Genomic DNA, 25,273 nt, shown 5'->3' with positions numbered 1-25,273 from the left:
CGTCCCGCCAAAATAAGCCCTCACATGACTATATTGATGGAAAAATAAAAAAGTTATGGCTCTGGGAAGGAGGGGAGCCTAAAACGAACACGGAAAAACGGAAAATCCCAAGGTCATGAAGAGGTTAAAGATAGCATGTTTGAGAATAAAAAGAAAAAAAGAGCATGAACCGCACTTCCAAAAATCATACGTTGATCTAAAGCCGCTAGGCAAAAATTTATATACTGAACATGTGGTTTTCAGTTTAACATTCTGATCAGACTGTATGAAGCCCACTGCCATGTCACGGCAAACCTCGTAGTGGGTCCTACCGCCCTAATGGAGTGGAGCCGTGCGGCGACCACTGCCACAGCGGCAATGCACCAGCAGGACAGATGGTCTGTTGCCCCACAGCACCCATGCTGCAAGACTGAGCCCCCATGACTCCAGACCGCGACGCCCCACCAGCACAAAGCCACAGCAACAATGGCCGCCACACAGCACCAGCACCAAAATGAAAGGAGCACTGAAACTCACCTTCCTCCAGCTCAGTCTTGCAGCATGGGTGCTGTGGGGCAACAGGCCGTTCGCCCTGCTGGTACATTGCCTCTGTGGCGGTGGTCGCTGCACGGCTCTGCTCCGTTAGGGCGGTAGGACCCACTACAAGGTTTGCCGTGACATGACAGAGGGCTTCATACAGTCTGATCAGAATGTTAAACTGAAAACCTCATGTTCAGTTATATAAATTTTTGCCTAGCGGCTTTAGATCAACGTATGATTTTTGTAGGTGCGGTTCATGCTCCTTTGTTTTTTTTTCTTTTTGTACGAAGCATGTTTGAGAATAAGCTTCTACCACCTGATTTCTATATGGTAGGGGCGTAGAGATTGAAAGAATAAAAAGAATAATAACAAGGTTCCTTTCCATCTGCAGTGAGTATAGCCATATCTAGCAATAGTGGGCTACTAATGCACCGTATTAGCCGGTCCTGAAAGATAGGAGTTTCTATTCTGACCAAGAGCGGACACAAAGGTATACCTGTAGTGGAGGATAAATAAAGGTGAAGGCCAGAGCAAGAAAGCTTGAGAAGTACTCTAATACTCTTATATAATACGTATACCATGGAAATCTTGTGTGTTACGAACTGTATAAGAAGAAGGCCTCTGTATGATATAGAAGACTTGAACCGAAAGTGTATTGACTGCCATCGATTGTTGCAGTTGTATTTATGGAATTCCAGTAAAGATGATTTTATCTTTTTACATTGAACTCTGGTCTCTCTGATTCAATGCTTATGTTCAAGGTCCCCATACCATCAAATCACTTGTGGCCTGAATAGGAGTCATCAGCAAACCCCAAGATCACCTATAAACTCTCAGGGGTACCGTAACAGCGTGCTTTGGGATGCCAAAGCAAACCTTACCATGAATGGTCCTTTACATTTATGCAAAGTGTTGGTCAGCATGCAGAGGCAGGAGGGAATTACCCAAAAGTATTACGGAGCCTCCAGGCAATAAAAGATAACTGACTGCTGCTATCCTGTAAGAAACACATAGGCTGGTTCGGTTGGGTTTTGACACTCTGGGAAGATTCATGGTTTCAAGGCCCCAGTAAAAGTGACTGCTCTGGACGTTGTTACAGTTGGTGTTCTACCTACTTAATGTTTTACTTTCCAGTAGTGTTGAGCATTCCGATACCGCAAGTATCGGGTATCGGCCGATACTTGCGGTATCGGAATTCCGATACCGAGTTCCGATACTTTTGTGGTATCGGGAATCGGTATCGGAACCATATTCATGTGTAAAATAAAGAATTAAAATAAAAAATATGGATATACTCACCTCTCCGGTGGCCCCTGGATCTTATCGCTGTAACCGGGAGCCTCCGTTCCTAAGAATGAGCGCGTGAAAGGCCTTCGATGACGTCGCGGCTTCTGATTGGTCACGTGACCGCTCATGTGACCGCTCACGCGACCAATCAGAAGCCACGACGTCAGCCGCGATGTAATCGAAGGTCCTTCACGGGCTCATTCTTAGGAACGGAGGCTCCCGGTTACAGCGGTAAGGGCCAGGGGCCGCCGGAGAGGTGAGTATATCCATATATATCCATATACTCACCTCTCCGGTGGCCCCTGGACCTTACCGCTGTAACCGGGAGCCTCCGTTCCTAAGAATGAGCCCGTGAAGGACCTTCGATGACGTCGCGGCTGACGTCGCGGCTTCTGATTGGTCGCGTGAGCGGTCACATGAGCGGTCACGCGACCAATCAGAAGCCACGACGTCATTGAAGGCCCTTCACACGCTCATTCTTAGGAACAGAGGCTCCCGGTTACAGCGGTAAGATCCAGGGGCCACCGGAGAGGTGAGTATATCCATATTTTTTATTTTTATTCTTTATTTTACACATGAATATGGATCCCAGGGCCTGAAGGAGAGTTTCCTCTCCTTCAGACCCAGGGAACCATTCCGATACTTTGCGTCCCATTGAAATGCATTGGTATCGAGTATCGGTATCGGCGATATCCGATATTTTTCAGGTATCGGCCAATACTATCCGATACCGATACTTTCAAGTATCGGACGGTATCGCTCAACACTACTTTCCAGTTGAAGAACATTCCATGAATTTTAAGTTAAAGCATTTACTGCCACTTTTGTGAACTGTAACCACCATGTGTGCTGTGTCTCCATGTGAAAAATAATAAAATCCTTTGCTAGTTGAATTTGTGTTATTCTGATTGTGTGTCACTCCATCACATGCTAATTACCTTCTCAATGTTATCAGTACTAAACTGTAATTCCCAAAATTACATGTTTCCATCATGCTGGCCCTGATCTGTCTGACAAATGTGGTTACTGATACGTAGACCATGTTTCCTATTTCTATAGGTATAAATGCTATCCATCATGTCTGCAAAGTGAGGTGATGTTGGTTCTCTTACTTTGAATTCAAATGGATGAGTCACGCTGGATGCAATGCGCTGCTGAATAAACTCAATCTACAGGTATAGGATATTAAGGGTCTTTTATTCACAACGCGTTTTGACGCCAGACTGGCGTCTTTATCAAGTGAAAAAAAAAACAAATGGTTCTCTTATTTTGACTGACTGCTGGGGCAAGCTTATACGGAGAGAGGGGAAAGAACAGCCTCATGAGAGCTAATATATCAGCTGTCAAATTTTTATTACCTGTCCACAAAACTGAAAGGAGGAAAAGCCTGGAGCACATTCAGCTGACCCTACAAGAGAAAGGCTACATAAAATTACTACACATAATTGAATTTAAAAGTACAGTTAAATGTTCATTTATGGAGAAAGCTATGCATTATGTAGCATATACATGAAATATGTGGCAAATCCTCAATACAGTGATCTATGATGCTATTTTGCAAACAAAGCAACAATAAGACGAGTACGTAAAATATCAGAAAAACAAAAGGAGTGGGCATCACCCATATATTATGGAAAAATGGGTGTTACAAACCCATATAACAAATAAATAAAGCAGATATTTTTTTTACCCCAGCACGTATCAGTGTGTTTTGGTAGCTCTTGTATTTAGTTTTGTGCTTTTATGCACTTCATAATTTTTAATTGTTTTTAAAAGATTTTTGCCACATGGATTATTTGTACTGATTCATCTAATAAACTACATTGTTTTATTTTGAGTGTGTGTGCAAGACCTTTTTTATAAAGCTTTTTTGTCTGTGTGTACTATATGTCACATATCATACAAATAAAAGCAACTCATGTTTTGCAATGAGTAGCAATTGTCTTAAATACAGGGCAATCCTGGAGAAAAACCTGTTAAGAGTCTGCAAAAGACTTGAGACTGGTTCACCTTTCAGAAAGACAACTACACAAAACATACTGCCAAAGCTGCAACAGAATGGTTTAGATCAAAGCATATTCATGTGTGTGAATGGCCATGTCAAACATCTAGATCTAAATCCCTATGAGAATCTGTGGAAAGACTTGAAAATTGCTGTAAACAGATGTTCTCCATCCAATCTCACCGTCGAAGAGTCAGTTTGCAAATTTCAGCATCTAGATGTGCAAAGTTGGAAGATAAACACCCTAAAAGTTATAGCAGTAATGGCAGCAAAAGGTGGTCCTACAAAGTATTGAATCAGGGGGACAGAATACAAATGTCACAATTTTCAGGTGTATATTTTTCGAATATTTAGAAAATCATGTATCATTTCCTTTATACTTCACAAATACTTGCTACTTTGTGTTGGTAGATCACAAAAAATCCCAATAAAATACTTTAAGTTTGCGGGTGTAATGTGAAACAAAATATTGAAATGTTACGAGGTATGAATACTTTTTTATGGCGCCATATACACACTGGAGTGCTCGCTCAGTGCTCATTGGCTGAGATTTTGGCTGGAGGCTTATCTCTAGGAGAACAATACAATTGGTAGCCCAAAATCAGATAAGCTTGATTGACATCTCTCTGACCAATCGTCAGCCGGCGCCCTCATAGACATTAGACCTGTCCACCTCATGCCACTCAGTGGAGAATTTCAGCTCAACGTTGTTTCCTGACCTGTTTTTTAAAATTCTATGACTCTCCCATAACTTTAATCATCATTACATCTGATGCCAGGCTTTTTTTTCTCCAGGCTAAAGATACAAGTTACAGTCTATTTTCTGGAACATATGTCGGTGGTCTATGCTGCGCATGCAAAGGAATCATTTGTTAAATTGAAATTCACAGGAATGCCCTATGAACGATGACAGGCTGTTTTGTGGATTATATAGTTGCTGATTTGCTTTTTCTATGAGGATCTGCTACAAATTTTTGCAATATTTACTAGCACAAATGCAAGTGTTTAACTTAGGTTTAGATACAAAGCAATGACACTTGCTAGATATAACATTGTGCTTCCATAAAAGCATTTCACCTAGAGAATAAAAAAACATTGAGATTTCATGTAGATCAATTGGGTGTGAGAAGCTAGATTATAACTACAAAAAATAATTAGATGTAAAAATATAATCTTGCCTATGATAATCTTACAGGAATAGGGCTGTCATTATTGGATCTAGATTGAATTAACATAAAAGCAGAACTATGAAGGTCTCATATTACATCAATTTGCCCATCGTATAGATGTATAGCGTATCTATATGGAAACCCCAAAGTTAGAAGCACCAGATTCACTTTCTTGAACCCACTTTGCCCTTTTATAAGTGCCACAATCAAACAGAGACTCAACAGAAAAATGAATATACATGTAAACAGCTTTCTTTTTTTCAGGTATATGGTAGAAGTTCTCAGAAAACTAGAAATGTCATGTTATTGGATTAGGTGGACCAGTTGCCATGTTCCCCCCTGAAGACATCAATGGTACTGTGGTATATAATATGTAAGATGTAATATAATAATAATATGTGGGTTAGAATGTAGGTGAAAGTTTAAGTCTGCCCAGAAAAAGACTGCTGAGGCAGACAGATTTAATATTGGGAGTATCCCATAAGGGAGAAACTAGCCTGCAGGGAAAGGTGACTGTGTTTGTGTTAGAGGTGACTGTCACGCTGTTAATGGCGATAAAGGGGCATGATGGCATACTGGGACCCGCACCTGTCCCTGCCACTATAAAGGGGCCCTGGCTTACCCTTATCTCAGGGGTACCTATAATGGTTAGGAGGCCTGAGCCGCCAGCGTATCCCTGTTTCCTATGCAGGCCCTATCAGTGGCCCCCTCTCCCCCCCAGGGAGAAGGACTGCACCAGTGTATAAATAAGACAAGTAAACGGGGTATGCAGACAAGGTAACTAAAATCTCAAACTCACCAAATGCTCACACAGCCACAGAGCAAACACAGAGAAGGGAAGAGGGGGGAAAAAACTAGGAAGGAAAACAGGTTTAACATGCAACCAAAACAGCAGACAACAATCTCTGTAGATAAACCTCCAAGCTCCTAACACCATGCTCCTTCCCACTTCAAGCCAGGCAGCAGAACTGATCACTGACAACAGTTGTAGTCAAAGCTGAGTCTATATAGGAGAGGAGATTACAAAAACCAATTCAGCTGAGAGACCAAGCTCTCAGCAACTTCAGCAGCAAGGTATAACTCCTGCCCTGCTGGCACAAGACAGCCAGGTCAGAATTCAGGAGAAGAGCTTCTGTTCACCGTGTGTGAACGAGGCCCACAGCGCTGCGGTTCTCTGGAACCTCTCTGTCGCGGTAGCCCGTGACAGTGACTCTGTTCATGTTAGAGGAGTCTGGGTAGGAACAGAATAGTGTGGTGTAAGTTGGTAGGCAAAAGGCACCTTGAACCATTAAAAACTGTAGAGGTGACTGAGATTATTCAGTTCAGCAGACAAGTGGGTGAAATCTGTAGGAGAATTAAAGAAAGAAGTGAGTCCAGTGTTGGCCAGACATGGGGGGGCCCTGTGAAGGTGCTGCCCAGCTGAGGTAAGTGGCTCTAGGAATGGCCCTTGTTAGGCTATGTGTACAGGTTGCATTTTTTTCTCATTTTTTTGCTTTGAAAACGCTTAAAAAATGCTTACAAAAGGCATGGCATTATTTTAAATGGAATTCCGCATTGCGGAAAAAAACACAGCATGTTCATTAATTTTGCGGAATTTCCGTGATTTTGCCGCTATACAATTGTATTGGAACGCTCCAGAAAAAAAACGCGAGAAAAACACGCAAAAAATGCGAGCGGATTCCCTGCGAAAGGAGTCCGGTTTTGCACAGGAAAATTCTGCAAACATTCTGCAACGTGGGCACATAGCCTAAGGGTTCCCAGACTGCTGTTTGGGTGCAGAGTTTACAGCACAACATATTGATCCATGTGTCCCTGCACTGGGAAGATGGAGGCTTATCTGATTTGGTCTGCTTGTTTACAGTCCACATGTAAAGTGCTGTCGCCCAAAACTAATAAGAATGTACCTCTGTATGAGACAGAAGAAACCAAGAAGTGTGCTGCCTGCTGCCCTATGTACTTAAGTGTGTTGCCAGGCAAAAAGTGCGCTGTTTTTATGAGCGTGTCTGTTGCTCCTGTCCTGAAGCCAATGGACCCGGTGAGGAGTGGAACGGGACTGTCCTGATGGCACTGATAGCAACATTGCCAGCATACACACACATCCAGAAGTCTCAATTTACTGTAGCGTGCCAGGGTGCCGAATATACAACACTCGCCGTGGCTACCAACCCGGGCCATGTTACTCCATCTCCCCATCCTCCTGAAAGATTGTTATTTACAGCAACAAGGATTACATCATGAACTTTTATATATTGCTGTGTATTATGAATTAAGCAATTGATATTTAATATCTTTGTGTTTTTGTATGCTCAGCATAGTTCTGCTTTTAGCAATAAGCTAAGAAGTTGCTTCAAACAGTTGATAACCAGTTTAGAGTGAATTTGAGAGTTTAGATACTGGAATATGTGCCTTGCTGCTGATATTCTGACTTTTTTGGTAATGTACCGTCATTTCCTACTTTTTACTGTTTGTAATAAATGAACACACTTGTCTGGGCGTTGAGAAATCAGGCTTTGCATACAGACACGTGTGTATTTCTTGCTTTGTCTCCGCGTTTGAACAATGCCCCGATTTGACCAACACTGGCAGATTTGGACACCCTCTCACCCCAAATTAGCTCTCCCAGGAAAGGGGTTTCCGCAACTTGTGAAATCCTGCTGACCGATTCCATTTAAAATTGTGGCCCTCATAATATAGCATATTATTATCCTCTTATAAATTATATTTTTACTAACAGCGCTACACCATAAATTCATTCAATCTAGCAATTAATATTAAAAAAAAAAAAAAGTCTGACATTCTATACCATGTTTGAATCCAGAATACAACATGGAAATTATTAAAATGTTTTCGTTTTTTACCTCGTTGCTATTTTAGGGTTTTTTCCTAATGAATCTCTATCCTTAGAAAATAAACATAAATTGCACATATGTGCAATTTACAATTTACCATAAACAAAGATTTTCCTAGAATTTAATGAAAATGATAGCTTCATCACATTTTCTATATTTTTATGCTTTTTTATTTCTTTAGCTTTAATTACCCAGATAAATCAGTGAACCCTTTTTGTTGGATCTTTTATTTATGTCATTGGAGTGGCTCATTGCTCCTATTTTATTGCTTTGGAAACCCAGAATGGACATAATGTTACTAAAAATAAGATGAAAGGGAGAACTTCTAGGTGGATTAAGGTAGAATGGGGACACGTCTTATTAGTGAATGCCAGCCAGTATGGATCTGACAGGCTATTACACTCACAAATTGCTGCATAAGCCCTTTGTCTTGGACAGGTGTTGCTTAAATATATAGTTGTGATATTCTGAATCAAGGCTAAATATGTATGTGAAAGCCTGCATACAATATAGTAAGTCTGGTAGTGACATAAGCTTTCCTTGGTTATGTAAAACCATGCTCAATGTTGTTCCAGCCCTAACCAAGCACATGTAGAACATATGTGCCTCACACAGCAAAGAGGCAGTGAAATAATCCTATACATCTTATCTACTGCCAAAAATCCTCTTACCAGGAAAATGACTCAAATACGCGTATCCTACAACATATGTCAAATATAACCACATGTAAGCAAAATAACACAAAATAATAAATATTCGCCACGAGATTTAATTCTCAAGTGACTACAGCAATACAAACATTAAGAAGTACTGGGGAGACACCAACTCCTGAAGGAATGGGGAACACTCAGGTTCAATTCACCGTTCTCAAACTAAAAAGACGGGAAGTAGTGTTTTATTTCGAGTAGGTAAACCACTTACTTTAGCAAAATATATATTCAAACATATTGGATAATATATTTTGGAATGCCGAAACTTTTGCATGTTTTCAGGATTTATTGATAGGAAGAAATATATAGTGTAAGTCTAAGGATTCTTGTCAATTTTACAATGACAGGTATTAAACACACTTTAATAAAATATTTTTTCAGCAATCAGAGGACTACAGGTTTTCAACCGCTACTTGGACTTGGAATAAAAGTTCAAAAAAGGTACTGTGAAATTAAAAGAAATTCAAAACACCAAAAATTCTAGTTTTCTTTTATAACATCATTATTAAAGGAAAATAAATATAATAATAAAGAAACAATACTAATTAACCTCTTAGCGGCCGCTGATATGCATTAAAACGGCATCCACTAAAGGTACTTATTCCCTCATCGCCGTTTTAAAACAGCGATTGTGAAAAGGGCTCTATCGTCCCCCAGAGTCAGAAAATTTCGAGTCTCAGCTTCCGGGGGTAGCCGAGACACCAGAGAACATGATCGGGCCTGAATTATACAGTGTCCGATCATGTGATCGCCGTTATTCAACGGCAATCACAAAAAATAAACTGTGACGGCTGTTTCAATGATTTCTCTCTCTGCTGACATGATATACATGTCAGAGGAGAGAGAAATTATGCCCCCTGAAACTTCCCTACACCATGACTCGGTCCCTCCTAATCTGTTCCCCGGCTGGCATCATCTTCCTGGGAAAAAAATGGTGGGCGCATGCACAGTGTGCCTGCCGAGATCTCCCAGCCAATACCCAGCAACAATAGGACATTTTTCCTATTGGTTCCTTTTGATCACTGTGAGAGATCCAATCACAGTGATCAAAATTAAAAAAAAAAGTAAATCATACCCCCCTTAGCTAGATAAAAATTAGAAAATATTTTTTTTCTTCCATTTTTTGCAGTTGGGGTTAGGGTTGGGGTTAGGGCTGTGTTAGGGTTGTGTTAGGGTTGGGTTTAGGGCTGTGTGAGGGTTAGAGGTGTGCTAGGGTTGAGGTTAGAATTGTGGTTTTTTTTTTAAGTAGAAAAAAATGGCGATATGACGGCTAGTGTTAAGCGCAAGTGCTCGCTACTCTAGTTTGCATCGAGTGATCAGATATGCACAGAATATGGTGGAACCCCGCATTTTTTGTGGGTGAGTATAACAGCCACAAAACATGCGAGTCAGGGACTCGAGCAGGTCACTAATGCACCCGAAGAAAAAACAAGACACTACTGTAATATGCACACAACCGCAATAATAACATGAAAAAATCCACTTTATTGGCACATAATTAAAACATAATTAAAATTAACACACAGCTGTTACCATCCCTGGTACATAACATGAACCTCAATACATAACCTGGTGCTCAATAACACATATGCAACGATTATATGTATACATGGAAAATTCCCCTCATTAAATGGCTCATGGGGTGTATAGAATGTACTATACAAATAAGGCAACATAAACATGAAATAAGCCTTTCCAATAGTTATATAGCAAACCCCAAGCTATATATAGCAGCCTATATACCAATATCCCTGAACATGGACAAAATGTCCATGTGCCACTAGAGGAAAATGTAAACCAAATACAACGTAACAACCTGAAAGGAGACAGGTTGAGAGGACCCAGGACAGAAAACAGGACATGGCCCCACCCGTATCGCCTCCGAAGTGAGGCTTCGTCAGGGGAAGTAAAGAAAGGCCACCGATACGTGGATATATATGTTTAAGATTAGCATGCTTAATAGTTTACCGGTGTTGAACGCCATCGTCCATATCAAAGGGGCGGAAGTGACATAAGCCACCAGCGCCATACTGATGCAAAGCAAATAGTATACTGCGCAGGCGCACGTAGGAACGCAATCAAAGTAATGTAATGTCACTCAAGCACCCGCGATATTCAGTGCATTCTAGAACACTGAAACCAAAGTGGAGTAGTGAGCACTTGCGCTCAACACTAATGATGACATATGCAATGTGATGACCTAATGTTATCAAATTCTGTGTCATACCTGTGGGTTCAAAATGCTCACTATACCCCTGAATAAAATACTTGAGGGGTGTGGCTTCACTTTTGGGTAGTTTCTGTCATATAGACCCCTCAAAGTTGATGCAGTAATTGATGCCAAAGGAGCCCCAACCAAGTATTGAGTGCATTTACTGAACATACATTTCAGTAGGCCAACATTTCGGATTTTAACCCCTTCACCCCCAAGGGTGGTTTGCACGTTATGGACCGGGCCAATTTTTACAATTCTGACCACTGTCCCTTTATGAGGTTATAACTCTGGAACGCTTTAACGGATCCCAGTGATTCTGACAATGTTTTCTCGTGACATATTGTACTTCATGATAGTGGTAAAATTTCTTTGATATTACCTGCGTTTATTTGTGAAAAAAATGGAAATTTGGCGAAAATTTTGAAAATTTCGCAATTTTTCAACTTTGAATTTTTATGCAAATAAATCACAGTGATATGTCACACAAAATACTTAATAAGTAACATTTCCCACATGTCTACTTTACATCAGCACAATTTTGGAACCAAAATTTTTTTTTTGTTAGGGAGTTATAAGGGTTAAAATTTGACCAGCAATTTCTCATTTTCACAACACCATTTTTTTTTAGGGACCACATCTCATTTGAAGTAATTTTGAGGGGTCTATATGATAGAAAATACCCAAGTGTGACACCATTCTAAAAACTGCACCCCTCAAGGTGCTCAAAACCACATTCAAGAAGTTTATTAACCCTTTTTTCACACAAAATTTACTTCAGCTCCAATTTGTTTAATTTTACCAAGGGTAACAGGAGAAAATGGACCCCAAAAGATGTTGTACAATTTGTCCTGAGTACGCCGATACCCCATATGTGGGGGTAAACCACTGTTTGGACGCATGACAGAGCTCGGAAGTGAAGGAGCGTCATTTGACTTTTCAATGCAAAATTGACTGGAATTGAGATGGGACGCCATGTTGCGTTTGGAGAGCCCCTGATATGCCTAAACATTGAAACCCCCCACAAGTGACACCATTTTGGAAAGTAGACCCCCTAAGGAGCTTATCTAGAGGTGTGGTGAGCACTTTGACTTACCAAGTGCTTCACAGAAGTTTATAATGCAGAACCGTAAAAATAAAAAATCATATTTTTTCACAAAAATGATCTTTTCGCCCCCAATTTTTTATTTTCCCAATGGTAAGAGAAGAAAATGGACCCCAAAAGTTGTTGTACAATTTGTCCTGAGTACGCTGATACCCCATATGTGGGGGTAAACCACTGTTTGGGCGCATGGGAGAGCTCGGAAGGGAAGGAGCGCCGTTTGACTTTTCAATGCAAAATTGACAGGAATTGAGGTGGGACGCCATGTTGCATTTGGATAGCCACTAATGTGCCTAAACATTGAAACCCCCCACAAGTGACACCATTTTGGAAAGTAGACCCCCTAAGGAACTTATCTAGAGGTGTGGTGAGCACTTTGAAACACCAAGTGCTTCACAGAAGTTTATAATGCAGAACCGTAAAAATAAAAAATAATATTTTTTCACAAAAATTATCTTTTCACCCCCAATTTTTTATTTTCCCAAGGGTAAGAGAACAAATTGGACCACAAAAGATGTTTTACAATTTGTCCTGAGTACGCTGATACCCCATATGTGGGGGTAAACCACTGTTTGGGCGCATGGGAGAGCTCGGAAGGGAAGGAGCGCCATTTGACTTTTCACTGCAAAATTGACAGGAATTGAGATGGAACGCCATGTTGCGTTTGGAGAGCCACTGATGTGCCTAAACATTGAAACCCCCCCCACAAGTGACACCATTTTGGAAAGTAGACCCCCTAAGGAACTTATCTAGAGGTGTAGTGAGCACTTTGACCCACCAACTGCTTCACAGAAGTTTATAATGCAGAGCCGTAAAAATAAAACAAACATTTTTTTCCCACAAAAAATATTTTTTAGCCCCCAGTTTTGTATTTTCCCGAGGGTAACAGGAGAAATTGGACCCCAAAAGTTGTTCTCCAATTTGTCCTGAGTATGCTGATACCCCATATGTGGGGGGGAACCACTGTTTGGGCGCATGGGAGGGCTCAGAAGGGATGGAGCGCCATTTTGAATGCAGACTTAGATGGAATGGTCTGCAGGCGTCACATTGCGTTTGCAGAGCCCTAATGTACCTAAACAGTAAAAAAAAAACACAAGTTACACCATTTTGGAAAGTAGACCCCCTAAGCAACTCATCTAGATGTGTTGTGAGAGTTTTTAACCCTCAAGTGTTTCACTACAGTTTATAACGCATAGCCGTGAAAATAAAAAAATAAAAAATTTCCCCCAAAAATTATTTTTTAGCCCCCAGTTTTGTATTTTCCCAAGGGTAACAGGAGAAATTGGACCCCAAAAGTTGTTGTCCAATTTGTCTTGAGTACGCTGATACCCCATATGTGGGGGGGAACCACCGTTTGGGCGCATGGGAGGGCTCGGAAGGGAAGGAGCGCCATTTGGAATGCAGACTTAGATGGAATGGTCTGCAGGCGTCACATTGCGTTTGCAGAGGCCCTAATGTACCTAAACAGTAGAAACCCCCCACAAGTGACACCATTTTGGAAAGTAGACCCCCTAATGAACTCACCTAGATGTGTTGTGAGAGCTTTGAACCCCCAATTGTTTCACTACAGTTTATAACGCAGAGCCATGCAAATTAAAAATATTTTTTTTCCACAAAAATTATTTTTTAGCCCCCAGTTTTGTATTTTCCCAAGGGTAACAGGAGAAATTGGACCCCAATAGTTTTTCTCCAATGTGTTCCGAGTACGCTGATACCCCATATGTTGGGGTAAACCCCTGTTTGGGCGCACGGGAGAGCTCGGAAGGGAAGGAGCACTGTTTTACTTTTTCAATGCAGAATTGGCTGAAATTGAGATCGGACGCCATGTCGCGTTTGCAGAGCCCCTGATGTGCCTAAACAGTGGAAACCCCCCAATTATAACTGAAACCCTAATCCAAACACACCCCTAACCCTAATCCCAACCCTATTCCCAACCGTAGATGTAATCCAAACCCTAACCCTAACTTTAGCCCCAACCCTAACCCTAACTTTAGCCCCAACCCTAACCCTAGCCCCAACCCTAACCCTAGCCCCAACCCTAACCCTAACCCTAGCCCCAACCCTAACCCTAGCCCCAACCCTAACCCTAGCCCCAACCCTAACCCCAACCCTAACCCTAGCCCCAACCCGAACCCTAGCCCTAACCCTAGCCCTAACCCTAACCCTAGCCCTAACCCTAATGGTAAAATGGAAATAAATACATTTTTTAAATTTTTTTATTTTTCCCTAACTAAGGGGGTGATGAAGGGGGGTTTGATTTTTTTTATAGCGGGTTTTTTAGCGGATTTTTATGATTGGCAGCTGTCACACACTGAAAGAAGCTTTTTATTGCAAAAAATATTTTTTGCGTTACCATATTTTGAGAGCTATAATTTTTCCATATTTGAGTCCACAGTCATGTGAGGTCTTGTTTTTTGCGGAACGAGTTGACGTTTTTATTGGTAACATGTTCGGGCACGGGAGATTTTTTCATCGCTTTTTATTCCGATTTTTGTGAGGCAGAATGACCAAAAACCAGCTATTCATGAATTTCTTTTGGGGGAGGCGTTTATACCGTTCCGCGTTTGGTAAAATTGATAAAGCAGTTTTATTCTTCGGGTCAGTACGATTAGAGCGATATCTTATTTCTATCATTTTTTTATGTTTTGGCGCTTTTATACGATAAAAACTATTTTATAGAAAAAATAATTATTTTGGCATCGCTTTATTCTGAGGACTATAACTTTTTTATTTTTTCGCTGATGATGCTATGTGGTGGCTCGTTTTTTGCAGGACAAGATAATGTTTGCAGTGGTATCATGGTTATTTCTATCCGTCTTTTTGATCGCGTGTTATTGCACTTTTTGTTTGGCAGTATGAGAATAAAGCGTTGTTTTTTGCCTCGTTTTTTTTTTTTTTTTTTACGGTGTTCACTGAAGGGGTTAACTAGTGATATAGTTTTATAGGTGGGGTCGTTACGGACGCGGCGATACTAAATATGTGTACTTTTATTGTTTGATTTTTTTTATTTAGATAAAGGAATGTATTTATGGGAATAATATATATATTTTTTTCTTTATTTAGGAATTTATTTTTTCTTTTTTTTTTACACATGTGGGAATTTTTTTTTTTACTTTTTTACTTTGTCCCAGGGGGGGACATTACAGATCGGTGATCTGACAGGGTGCATAGCACTCTGTGAGATCACCGATCTCACTTACAGCCGTGCAGGCTGCAGCTTTCATCTGCAGCCTGCTCTGCACCCGGAAGTAATCCCTTCAGGACCTGGATGCAGCCCCGCGGCCATTTTGGATCCGGGGCCTGCAGGGATAGGAGGTAGGAGACCCTCGCAGCAACGCGATCACATCGCGTTGCTCCGGGGGTCTCAGGGAAGCACGCAGGGAGCCCCCTCCCTGCGCGATGCTTCCCTGTACCGCCGGCACACCGCGATCATGTTTGATCGCGGTGTGCCGGGGGTTAATGTACCGGGGGAGGTCCGTGACCGCTCCTGGCACATAGTGCCGGATGTCAGCTGCGATAGGCAGCTGACACCCGGCCGCGATCGGCCGCGCTCCCCCCGTGAGCGCGGCCGATCGTGCTGGACGTACTATTCCGTCCTTGGGAATTAGGGCCCACCCCACATGGACGGAATAGTACGTCCAATGGCAGAAAGGGGTTAAAATCATGAATTTCAAGCTGGTGTTATAAAGTACTCTAATTTATTGAAATAATGACTTTTGGGTTTTCATTGGCTGTAAGCCATAATCATCAACATTAACAGAAATAAACACGTGAAATAGATCACTCTATGTGTAATGACTCTATATAATATATGAGTTTCACTTTTTATATTGAAGAACTGAAATAAATTAACTTTTTGATGATATTCTAATTTTGTGAGAAGCACGTGTTTTTGTGTGATGTAACTCTCTGATTTAAGGGCATAGGAAGTAAGAGTTTGAAAATTGTGAATTTTTTGTTCTGCAGCAGGACCACAACCGTAAATATACACAGAAAAGAAATTAACAACTACTGTATTTTTAGTGTAAAGAGAAAAAGCCTCCCTGAAAGTGATAATGTGGTGCTCCAGACGATGCCAGGCCAGGGAGAAACTAGGTAGAGGGTGTGATTGGAGAGAGTAGAGTTTTCATGGAAACATTAGGAGGAGTCAGGAAAGGTCTAGAAAGTTAGTCAGTCTGTGAGAAGGAGCAGAGCAGATGTGAGAGAGAGTTGGAGCTGGGGTGTGAGCAATGAGGAGCTCGTCCCTGCACAAGAGGACAGAGAGAGACAACAAGGAGGATAGAGAGAAGCCCCTGGCAGAAAGAATAAAAAAGAAGGGGTCCTAGGGTATTGAGCAATCCACCCGTGGGGCCCAAATCCACACCGACCATAGTTGGGTGGAGGGATCAGGTCGCAGTGGGGGATCCGGCCCCCAGACTAGCAGAGAACTACAATGCTCAGCTAGCCAGCTGTGGTATCTGTATGTGCCACAGCCACAACCACACACACTTGCTGAAAAGGCAGCCACATAGGGTCAAAGGGGACCAAGAGGACGTCGCCCAACAAGATCCAAGGCTGCTGGCTTGGGACACTGTGTGTGAAGGCGCAGGGCAGGAGAGGTGGGAGCGCAGTGAGACAGCCAGGAAAGGAACATCTGAAGGGGGTTCTAACACGGTGTACCCCAAATTACCTGAGAGCTGACTGGACCTCAAACCCAGAGGACACAGCACCCCGGCTGGGGACTGCTTATAAGAACTGTGAGTAAAAGTGTGGAAACTGTACCCTGCAGTGTCCTCTAAATTATTACTGCATCATCTGCCCTGCATCACAACATCCACCATCATTAATTTGAACTGTTTAAAAGTTCTGGGGCCTAGCTCTACCCATGGAGCGCTGAAACATCTCTGCTGCATCACCATCTGCCCCAGTGGACCTGAACCGCAGTGTTGGCCATTTCCCTATTGCCGAGCACCACGGGTGGTGTCATGAACAAATCCCCATAAACTTTATTCTCCTTCCTTTCATTGACTTTTATTGGATGTCCAGGGCCATGGACTGGGTCACTGCTGTTGTGACCACTCCTTTAAGAACTGTTGGACCTAGCTCAAATACCCCACAGCCCTAGCAGACGCTCCAATAATATGGCCCCCACAGAGCCCTGATCTCAACCATATCAAGAGGATCTGTGTTTAGTTCTCCTAGATACTTGGAACAACCTCTCTGATGAGTTTCTTCAAAACCTGTGTGCAAATGCACTAGAAAAATTGATGCAGGGCAGCGGTCACGGAGAAGTCACTGTAGACCTGCCTATCCAACTAGTCTACAATGTGGTCTCAGTCCACAGCGGCTTTTAAAGTCTGTTTTTTTTCTCTGCAATGCCGCAGCATTTCAGAGTCAAATATAGCTGGCAGAAGTCATACAGCCATTGCCTGATATATGTTACCTGTAAATCGGGCAGCAGGTATAAGCTTTTTTAAATCAGGCTATATTACTAAGTTCCCCACTGTAAGGAGATGCAAAGCAGTAAGGATGTGAGCACAAGCCAGAAATACTATAATATATAAACTTTATTACATCAAGTTAAACATAGAACAATAAATTAAAAACAGATTCCTCAAGTGTGAGGAACATATATATGGTACAGTCCCTTATGTTTAATGATATTAGTATAAATTTGCATTCAATATATCATAAATAATTATGCAATCAAATTACCATAATTAGGTCCAATTACGTACAATGCCACTCTAATTGATGTTACTAGCAAATAAAATCTTAAGACCCAAGTATATCTGATTAAGTAGCCCCTATATTAAATCACTATGTAGTATTCTAAAGTACCAGTGCATAGAGTCAAAGTGCATGAAATTTTAAGGGGATAATCAAGAGGGGTATAAGTAAGTAAAGAAATGCCAAAGGAGTTACTTTAACACATTATTGTGGGTACGTATGTGATATATATGCATGAAAATGTCAATGCATGTTCTGAGCAAATCTTTTGTGAAGAGACGATAATAGATTGCAATACTGTAAGATGGCGATATAATGCAATGAAACGTATTAATTAGCTTACAGTGTTACTGGGTCTGTCCTGTGTCCCTCAGCCCCAACGCGCGTTTCGTCCACACGTCTTCAGGGGCATGTCTAAGCATGTATAAGCTGTCAGGTTAACTGTAAAACTTCAATTATTGAAAGCATTCTTTAAGCATTGTTTCCACTCATACCTAAAACTTTTACACAGTATTGTATGTATGCTTTTGCATGCATTTTGGCATGAGTTTACGCATGCAGAAGATACGCTGCGCACAGAAATGGTAATGTGAACCTAGCCTAAGTTAAATTTATGGTATCAAATAACTAAAAATTGGCATGTGCATATGTATTCACCCCTTTTGCGATGAAGCCCCTAAAAATTTCTGATGCAAGCAGTTACCTTAAGTGACATGCTTAATGAAAGGAAGTCCACCTGTGTGCAATCTAAGTGTCACATGGTCTGTCAGTATATACACACCTTTTCTGAAAGGCCACAGAGGCTGCAACACCATTAAGCAAGAGACACCACTAACCAAACAACACCATGAAGACCAAGAGGATCTCCAAACAAGTCAGGGACAAAGTTGTTGAGAAGTACAAGTCATGGTTGGGTTATAAAAATATCCCATTCTCTGATGATGCCCAGGAGCAATATGAAATCCATTATCATCAAATGGAAAGAACATGGTGCCACAACAAATCTGCCAAGAGAGGGCCGCCCACTAGAATTCTCAGCCCAGGCAAGGAGAGTATTAATCAAAGAGGCAGAACAGAAACCAAAGGTAACCCTCAAGGAGCTGCAGAGTACCCAAGCAGAGACTGGAATACCTGTCCATATGACCACAATAAGATGTACACTCCATAAAGGTGGCCTTTATTGAAGAGTGGGCAGAAAAAAGCCTTTACTTACACACAAAAACTGTATGGCTTGTTTTGAGTTTATCAAAAGACTTGTGGGAGACTATCTAAATTTATGGAGGAAGGTGCTGTGGTCAAATGAGACCAAAACTGAACTTTTTGGCCACCAAAGTAAACGCTATGTCTGGCTCCAAACCAACACAGCTCATCACTCAAAGAACACCATCCCCTCGGTGAAACATGGTGTTGGCAGCATCATGCTGTGGGGAACTTGTTTAGCAGCAGGGACAGTGAAAATGGTCTGAGTCGGGGCAGATGGATGGTTCAAAATACAGGGATATTCTTGAGCAAAACCTGTTTCAGTCTGTCAGTGATTTGAGACTGGGTGAGAGATTCACCTTCCAACAAGACAGTGACCCACAGCATACTGCTAAAGCAACACTCGACTGGTTTAAGGGGAAACAGGGAAATCTTTTGGAGTGGTCTACCCCTTCATGACCTTGGGATTTTCCATTTTTCCGTGTTCGTTTTTCGCTCCCCTCCTGTGAGGGCTTATTTTTTGTGGGACGAGTTGTACTTTTGAATGACATCATTGGTTTTACCATGCCGTGTACTAAAAAATGGGAAAAAAATTCAAAGTGCGGTGAAATTGCAAAAAAAGTGCAGTCCCACACTTGTTTTTTGTTTGGCTTTTTTGCTAGGTTCACTAAATGCTAAAACTGGCCTGCTGTTATGATTCTCCAGGTCATTACGAGTTCATAGACACCTAACACGACTAGGTTCTTTTTTATCTAAGTGGTGAAAAAAAATTCCAAACTTTGCTAAAAAAAAAAAAATTGTGCCATTTTCCGATACTCGTAGCGTCTCCAATTTTCATGATCTGGGGTCGGATTAGGGCTTATTTTTTGCGTGCTGAACTGTCGTTTTTAATGATACCATTTTGGTTCAGGTACGTTCTTTTGATCGCCCGTTATTGCATTTTAATACAATGTCGCGGCGACCAAAAAAACGTAATTCTGGCGTTTCGAATTTTTTTCTTGTTACGTCGTTTAGCGATCAGGCTAATGCTTTTTTTATTGATAGATCGGGCGATTCTGAATGCGGTGATACCAAATATGTGTAGGTTTGATTATTTTTTTATTGATTTATTTTGAATGCGGCGAAAGGGGGGTGATTTAAACTTTTATATTTTTTTTATTTTTTTCACATTTTTTTTTACTTTTTTTTTTTTACTTTTGCCATGCTTCAATAGCCTCCATGGGAGACTAGAAGCTGGCACAACACGATTGGCTCTGCTACATAGCAGCGATCTGATGTTCGCTGCTATGTAGCAGAAATGCAGGTGTGTTGTGAGCGCCGACCACAGGGTGGCGCTCACAGCTGCCGGGGATCAGTAACCATAGAGGTCTCAAGGACCTCTATGGTTACCATTCAGAAGCATCGCCAACCTCCGATCATGTGACGGGGGTCGGCGATGCGCTCATTTCCGGCTGCCCGGCCAGAAGCGCCAGTTAAATGCCGCTGTCTGCGTTTGACAGCAGCATTTAACTAGTTAATAGCGGCGAGTGAATCGCGATTTCACCCGCCGCTATTGCGGGCACATGTCAGCTGTACAAAACAGCTGACATGTCCCGGCTTTGATGCGGGCTCACCGCGGAGCCCTGCATCAAAGCAGGGGATCTGACCTCGGACGTACTATCCCGTCCGAGGTCAGAAAGGGGTTAATCCAATTGAGGCTCTGTAGTCAGACTTCAAGATTGCTGTTCATCAGAGGAAACCATCTAACTTGAAGGAGCTGGATCAGTTTTGCATTGAGGAATGGGCACAAATCCCAGTGGAAAGATGTGGAAAGTTCATAGAGACTTATCCAAAGCGACTTCCTGCTGTAATTGCAGTGAAAGAAGGCTCTCTAAAGTATTTATAGAGGAAATATTTTAGTAGGGTGAATAGTTATGCCCACTGAAGTTTTCAGTCATTTTGTCCTATTTGTCGTTTGCTTCACAATAAAAAGAAAAACAAATATTCACAGTTGCAGGCATGTTCTTTACATGAACTGATGCAAACTCTCAAAAAAAACCTGTGAAATTCCAAGTTGTGCATTAGCAACCTATGAAAAATGTCAGGAGGGTGAATACTTTTGTAATCCACTGTATAGACTTGAATCTACCAAATAACTCACTAAAACAGTGAAGTGCGTAAATCATCTACAGAATCTGAGAAAATCCAGATGAAACAGTCACATCTGCTATAGTCTAACAAATGCTTTAAGATACCTGTGTTAATATTTGGGGGAAAAGTTCCTATCTTACTTTGGTGGTGGCCATGTTAAGCTGGCATACCCCTCTGAAAGTTTTTTCCTCTTCCCCTATGATTATGCTGTGGGTTATTAATAATATTTAAAAAACTGGATCTGAGGTTTCCCTGATCTCTACTGTTTAGACCACTGGCTCGGCTATCACTTGATGTAAAGGAAGACATGTTTCCTCCAAGCAGTCCACCTTCTTCTACTAAAAAGGTACAAAATGTAATAAGCAAGCATCATCTGGACAGTGAAAGTAGGAGAGTCAGGCAAGAGCATTGGGTGCCTGAAAAGCTGTCTATACACGTGATTAGCGATAAAGGCAATGTCCAAAACTAACAGTGAATTTCATACTAAACCATTATTTAGGGCAGTGATCTAATCACTTATCTAATGTACTTGAATTAAAAATTCCCTACCGCTCTCTCTCTACTCCAACTTCCTGTCTGTGATTTTCCTTTACTTCCGATGATGATTTGTTTGAGTCTCCCAGCATGTACTGAGTATTCTAAAATTGATCATTATCAGGGGGCTGATGCTCATTTACTGGGTGATGGGATTGTTTATGCTGGAGCAAAAATCTTTGAAGATGTGCTGCTGATAACATGATACTGTATGGAGACAGATTGCTCTATAGGGGGACATTCCCACATTCAGGAATGGCTGCTAGTATATATGTTACTGCATAGTGGATGGTATTGCTAGAAATCCTATGTCCACTATGCGACTCTGTCCACCTGCGGATCACCCGCGGAAACTGACATGCGGAGTATGTTTCCAGACCGCAGCATGTCAATTTCTCTTGCGGATATGCTAGTCTTCGCAACAGAAATTACATCAATAGAATGTATTGAACACGGTAAATCCACATGGTCCAGTGAACACATGCGGATTTACCTGCATTCAAAAGTATACAGCGTTTTTGATGTAGCGAAAATACGCTGCATCCAAAGAGGCTGCTACATCCGGAACGTGGTCACATAGCCTTAACGATCATTGTCTCCCCATCTTTCTTTGTCAGCCAGCAAACCAGCTCCGAACAACTTGAATATAGTCGACCGGCGCTCATTTACCAGTCGAAAATGAGCTTGTGTAAGTGCATCCTAAAAGTTTCTGCATGGTGGCGCAATATATTAGCTTTTGCGGCTTATTTCTCATTTTTAGTCAGGGCCACACTTTGTCTAAAACTGTCTTTGTCTAAAACTGTCATAGGATAGGGGGTAGCGTTTTGACCGCTTTGAGTCTCAAGAACTTTGGCTCTGAAGAGCCCTGTAAGAATGGAGGGGTGGTCGATCATGCGCAACTCAGCGTCATTCACTCTTAAAGAGATCACTTTAAATGGCTGATGCAGCCTTCGGCTGGGCTCCGGCACTCCCATTTTGAATGGATAGAGCGGCAGTGCACATGATTGACCACCACTCCATTGATATGGGGCTCTTCAGAGCAATGGTTGTTGGGGCCATTAGCGATGCCTTCCCACAGTGATTGGTAAATTATCCCATATCTTATAGAAAGGGGATAACATCTGAACTTAGTAACACTCTCTTTAAATGAGGTGAAGGTTTAGACAGGCTAGACAGAAGGGGAGTTTCGGGAGACCCTATAGCAGATATGTAGTAAGGTGGATTAAGGAAGCCAGGGGGGATGAACTAGGCATTAAAAGTGGATTTGCATTTAAAAAAACCTTTGTCCTGAGGATTACAATAGCTTGTTCCATCCCTGCATCATTATACATTATTAGATGGCATTGTAAAATGTATATTTTCTTTACAATATGTATGGAACATACTTTGATAACTGGCTTACAGTATTGTCCAATTGTCCATGTATATTCATTATTTCCTTATGGATTAAAATGTGTGTAACTAGATGCTATTGGGTTTTTTTTGTGGTACTGGATGTTGTGATATACTATATTTATGTTACATTTCCTATGCTACACAGCCATAAAGTAATGATAAAGTTCTCCCATATCATTCCTTAAAATATATTTTCTCGTTACTGAGTGTTTGATGCCCAGCAGAGATTAGTGGGTTCGGATTCTGCGGTCTGGTGATAGAAAATATCTACAGATCATTTACAGGCAATGCAAGATGAAAACAAACACTGATTTGCAGACTCTTCTCACATGTTAGAATGACATCGTGGTAAGTCCCAGGCAGGAGATTAGAAAGAAAATTTCAGCTTCCTATACCTTGATGGGCTCAGATCATCTGTGCTGGCTCAGTCATATCTCTAATAACTATTTCCAGTAAGATTTATTATTTTGTATTTATATTCTGTGTGAAGGCCAACTTCATAATACAACCTTTGATATCGCCAACAGTTATATCCTAAAAATACAACACGTTGTAATAACAGATAAACAATATATTTATACATCGCAATGCACATCCGCAGACTAATTACAACTATCCAAACTCGAAAGAATGTGGACATTGATGCGGACGATGGTTTGGGTCCACTGAGCATCTCTATGCAGGATGGAGGATGTTACCAGCTTTTCAAATACCAGCTGTGTGAATTTGTAAGGAGACGGACATACTGCCCACGTTCCCTCTTAATGACAAATATATTGTTGCAGTGTATTTTAATATGTAATGTGTAATGTGACATGCGTTGTTAGTGGTGGTGTTGTACTTTGACCGACAGTAGAGAGCGTTAAGGTTAATGTTTGTGACTAGCCCAGAGTGGGAAAGTCTGAGGGGAGGGGACAGAGACAGTTTCCTCTCAGGACATCAGATAGGGCCCAGCGTGTGCCAGAAGCAGACTTAAAGGGGACCTGTCATCTCGCTTTGCCGCTATACGATGCGGCCACTGCCTTTCAGGGCTTATCTACAGCATTCTATAATCCTGTAGATAAGGTCTCGGTCCGACCTGAAAGAGAAGAAAAACAAGTTTTATTATACTCACCTGGGGGCGGTCCGGTCCGATAGGTGTCGCAGGTCCCAGATCCGGCGCCTCCCATCTTCACGCCAAGTCATCATCCTGCTTGCTTCGTGCCACACTCCTGCGCAGGTGCACTGATCTGCCCTGTTGAGGGCAGAGCAAAGTACTGCAGTGAGCAGGCACAGGAAGGGTCAGAGAGGCCCAGCACCTGCACATTGCAGAAATTAACTCTGCCCCCAACAGGGCAGATCAGTACACCTGCACAGGAGAGTGGCACGAAGCAAGGAGGATGATGACATCACGTGAGGATGGGAGGCGCCGGACCCAGGACCTGCGACACCTATCGGACCGGACCGCCCCCGGGTGAGTATCATAAAACTTGTTTTTCTTCTCTTTCAGGTAGGACCAGGGGCTTATCTTCAGCGTTATAGAATGCTGTAGATAAGCCCCGAAAGGCTCATCACGTCAAAACAAGATGACAGGTTCCCTTTAAGGTCCGAGTAGTCAGCAGAGCTGCATGACATGGGTTTCCCTGACGTGAGTGGAGACAGTGAATCAGGGCCGCCATCAGGGCATTACAGCCGTGACTGGCGTATGGGGCCCGGTGGGCAGAGGGGGCCCGCATCGGGCCCCGTCTCATCTGCCCATCGGGCCCCTACCGGCAGCCGCAGGCTGAACCGGGCCCTTAGCTGCGGCCGGCGCTGCAGCGCTATTGAAGTGCGGGCCCGAGCCCGCACGTCAATAGTTAACAGCCGCCAGCCAATCTGAGGCTGGCAGCTGACGTCAGCCGCAGCGTGCATGTCGCCGGCGTCTGACATCATTGTCAGTCGCCGGCGAGTGCACGCTGCAGCTGCGTGCAGAGAGCAGGAGCGCTGGAGGTAAGTAGAACTTTTTTTTTTTTTTTTAACTGAGAGCGGCGATCCGGGGGGGGGGCCCAGGGCAGAGCGCTGGACACAGGAGGGGGCAGAGCGCTGGACACAGGAGGGGGCAGAATGCTGGACACAGGAGGGCAGAACGCTGGACACAGGAGGGGGCAGAGCGCTGGACACAGGAGGGGGCAGAGCGCTGGACACAGGAGGGGGCAGAGCGCTGGACACAGGAGGGGGCAGAATGCTGGACACAGGAGGGGGCAGAGCGCTGGACACAGGAGGGGGCAGAATGCTGGACACAGGAGGGCAGAACGCTGGACACAGGAGGGGGCAGAGCGCTGGACACAGGAGGGGGCAGAGCGCTGGACACAGGAGGGGGCAGAACGCTGGACACAGGAGGGCAGAACGCTGGACACAGGAGGGCAGAACGCTGGACACAGGGGGGGCAGAACGCTGGACACAGGGGGGGCAGAACGCTGGACACAGGAGGGGGCAG

General features: G+C 42.7%; 1 long non-coding RNA gene across 1 annotated transcript in view; it reads right to left on the bottom strand.

The window, feature by feature from the left end:
• The window catches only part of LOC143810073 (uncharacterized), a 66,739-nt gene that overhangs the window by 18,087 nt on the left and 23,379 nt on the right, over window positions 1–25,273 (bottom strand). Inside the window, exon 2 of the long non-coding RNA XR_013222644.1 lies at window positions 3,165–3,214. This is a non-coding gene — a long non-coding RNA (uncharacterized LOC143810073). The remainder of the gene's footprint in view (window positions 1–3,164; window positions 3,215–25,273) is intronic.

This window comes from Ranitomeya variabilis, chromosome 2 (assembly GCF_051348905.1).
Source record: "Ranitomeya variabilis isolate aRanVar5 chromosome 2, aRanVar5.hap1, whole genome shotgun sequence".
Taxonomy (NCBI): Eukaryota; Metazoa; Chordata; class Amphibia; order Anura; family Dendrobatidae; genus Ranitomeya; species Ranitomeya variabilis.
Note: the sequence above shows the minus strand (reverse complement) of the source record. Positions and strands in the feature narration are given on the sequence as shown.